The sequence below is a fragment of the Fukomys damarensis genome, unplaced genomic scaffold, assembly GCF_012274545.1.
Source record: "Fukomys damarensis isolate Sample0158 unplaced genomic scaffold, DMR_v1.0_HiC HiC_scaffold_2, whole genome shotgun sequence".
NCBI lineage: Eukaryota > Metazoa > Chordata > Mammalia > Rodentia > Bathyergidae > Fukomys > Fukomys damarensis.
Window position 1 is genome coordinate 33,098,424 of NW_022900914.1, and position 3,381 is coordinate 33,101,804.

General features: G+C 41.5%; 1 protein-coding gene across 5 annotated transcripts in view; it reads right to left on the bottom strand.

Moving 5' to 3' along the window:
* The window catches only part of Clhc1 (clathrin heavy chain linker domain containing 1), a 64,941-nt gene that overhangs the window by 50,965 nt on the left and 10,595 nt on the right, over positions 1-3,381 (bottom strand). Inside the window, exon 1 of one of the 5 annotated variants that reach the window (XM_010615846.2) lies at positions 894-937. The exons of the other annotated variants lie outside the window; for them this stretch is intronic. The gene's annotated coding sequence lies outside the window, so the exon portion shown is untranslated. Of the gene's footprint in view, positions 1-893; positions 938-3,381 lie in introns of those variants that run through there. 5 annotated transcript variants of the gene reach the window in all.

A 3,381-nucleotide genomic window follows, 5' to 3' on the forward strand; every position in this document is an offset into this window, starting at 1 on the left:
AAAAAAAAAAAAAAAAAAAAAAAGAAGCAGTCTGAGAGCTCACACCAGCACCTAGGAAGGGACACCTTTCTTACTGACACATGAGAAGTCTGGAAAGCTGGCAGCTGCAGAGAGAAACAGTGGACCCACAGCATTACTAGCCCCAAGAAATGTGTAGCTACATAAACTCCAAAAACAGTGTAGAGTTTTACTCCAAAAGTGCCTGCTTCTACGTGGCAGGCTAGCGTTGGAGAAGAAATCCAGAGTAGTACCCACCATATTTGTGAGGGTTTAATCAGGAGCTACTTTGGGAAGGGGGTAATTGTTTAAGAACTGCTTCTCCTCTACAAGCCCTGTCTGCCACGCCACCATGCCTTGGAGTTAGTTGATTACTGAAATCTCTACAGACTGAGCTAAATAAACCCTTTCCCCTTTAATTTGGGGTACTGGGTGTTTTGTCTCAGCAATGAGGGAAGAGTAAGACAGAAGACAAGGCAACAAAATGCTTCCAAGAACTAATTCTACCAAATTTGATCCACGGGACACCAAAGGAATAAAATCAAAAGCCACACAGCTGTATTATTCAAAAGCGTAACAAAGGAAATTTTTTTTGAGATTGATAAGGTGCTCAGTGAACTCAAAGAAAATATAACTAAACTGTTAATGGACTTAATAAATAAAATGGTGAGTTTACAGAAGACATTAATAAAAAGCTAGATGATTTAAACAAAATAATACAAAAAAATGAATGACCAGTTTGGTAAAGATTTAGAGTTCATAAAAAGGTACCAAACATAAATCCAGGAAATTAAAACCTCTATTGAAAGTATGGGCAGCAGAAGTGATCAGCGTGAGGACCAAGTGTTAGAACTAGAAGACAGGACTAATGTCAAAGACAATATACTCAGAGATACCTTAAAAACAAAAAGAGAGCCAGGTGTAGTGGAGTATGCCTGTTATCCCAGAATTCAGGAGGTTGAAACAGGATTGCCATTTGAGGCCAGCCTGGTCTACAAAGTGAGTTCAAGGCCAGCGTGCACTACAAAAAAAAAAGAAGAAGAACAGAGAGAGAATATGAAAAATAGATCCACCAATTACCATATGATATGAAGGAGCCCAGTCTAAGATTAAATGGAATTGGTGAAAAATCAGAAGACAGCCCAGACAGCATAAAAAACTTATTTACTAAAATAATAGAGAATTTTCCAGTATGGGGAAAGAATTAACATGCAGATAAGTGAAACAATAATACCACAAATAACCACGACCAAAAAGAACTTGTTTATAACACATCATAGTTAAATTCCCAGAAGTACAACACAAGGATAGAATTTTAAAAGTTATTAGAGAAAAGAAATCACTTATGAACAGGTATACCTGTTAGAATTACAGCAGGCTTCTAAACATAAATCTTAAAGGCCAGATAAGTTTGGAGTGAAGTGTTTTAAGTCCTAAAGAAAAACAAAGTTCTACCCAAACTGATATTCTCTGCAAAATTATCTTTCAAAATTGATGGAAAAATAAGGTCTTTCCATGTCATAAAAAACAAAACACCTTAAGACATGAATAATCGCCAAACAAGCACTCAAAAATATTCTCAAAGATGTCCCAGAAAGAGACAATGTGTGAGAGACTGCTTGGGCCTGCACAAGATGGATGCCCTCAACCTTAGCCTTTGCCTCGGTGGAAAAATCCCACTAGACTATATACGTGACTTTTGGCAGGTCTAGCCCCTGGGCAAACAGGAAATCTTACAGAAAGAATAGCCCTTTGTGCTAACCACAGGGTCACGGGATCTGGAGCAGGAAGCAGGTGGTATTTCCCTGTCCTGCTTGCCCCTAGGGATTGTGAAGTTAAGGATCGCATAGGGTTAACTGTTGATGTACGCCTTCCCACTTACCCCTCCCCATATCTGGTAAAATACTGATTGCTGTATGCTGATAAATGCTTTGTCCCTTTATGGTTAAATGCTTGAGTGACTCATGTGATTGGTAGAAGATTTGTTTGAACTGTCCAATAAGCTTGCTGAACCTTCCCCCTGGGATAACAGTATATAATCGTTTTGCTGAGCCAATAAAGAGCTGCCACTGATATAATATCTACCCTACAAACCCGCGGTTTTCAAATCTCTAAGGATAAAATTCAAATTCACCCCCCTCAACTTTTCCTTGGTTTCGAGTTACTCCCCAACCAAATTAAAACCCAAAAGGTCCAGATTCGTACACACCACCTTAAGACTCTTAATGATTTCCAAACCTTACTTGGGGACATCAATTGGCTCAGACCTTATCTCAACATCCCCACGGGTACCCTAAAACCTCTTTTTGATACCCTGAAGGGTGACTCTAACCCTAACAGTCCTCGCTCCCTTACCCCTCAGGCACAAGAAGCCTTATCCTTTGTTAACTTAGCCATCCAGAATCAGTTTATTTCCTATTTTGATCAGTCTCAACCCCTTTTTCTTGTTGTTTGTCCCACCGCCTTCGCCCCTACCGCTGTTTTGTGGCAGTCGGCCCCTCTTTTTTGGATCCATCTCCCGTCCTCACCCTCCAAAGTTTTAGCCACCTACCCCCACCTTGTGGTGAAACTCCTGTTTCAAGGATGTGAAACTTCGGTGAAGCTTTTTGGCTGCCACCCCACTAAAGCTATAGTTCCATATACCAAACAAGAACTAGACTGGCTCCTTCAAAATTCACAAGAATGGGTTGTCTTTTCTGTTGGCTTTACCGGTGACATCGACAATCACTACCCTCCAAACAAATTGCTTCAATTTTTGAGTTTACACCCTGTTGTTTTCCCAAAGATTACCAAACTTCAGCCTATTTCTGATGCTTCCCTAGTGTTTACTGATGGCAGTTCTAATGGCACAGCCGCCTTTACTGTAGATGGCGCTGTTCACCAAGTGCCCACCCAACACACCTCAGCACAACTAGTTGAACTCTCCGCAGTTGTTAAAGTTTTTGAAACACTTCCCCAAGCCTTTAACCTATACACAGACAGCTGCTATATTGCGGCCTCTCTTCCTCTTTTGGAAACTGTCCCTTATATTAAGCCTTCCACTCCCGCCTCAACACTTTTTTCCACCATACAGACTCTTATTTTACAACGCTCCAACCCATTTTTTGTGGCCCACATTAGAGCTCACACTGGCCTTCCTGGCCCCCTCACTGAGGGCAATGACACCATGGACAATGCTACTCGCTTAATGGCTGTGTTTGATTCCTCACATTCATTGCAGCTTGCACAGCAGGCTCACAAATTACACCATCTCAATGCTCAGACTCTCAGACTTAAGTTTTCCATTACCAGAGAACAGGCTCGTGATATAGTTAAATCCTGTAAGGCCTGTCTGTCCCTTTTGCCGGAACCCCACACTGGAGTCAATCCCCGTGGTCTCCTCCC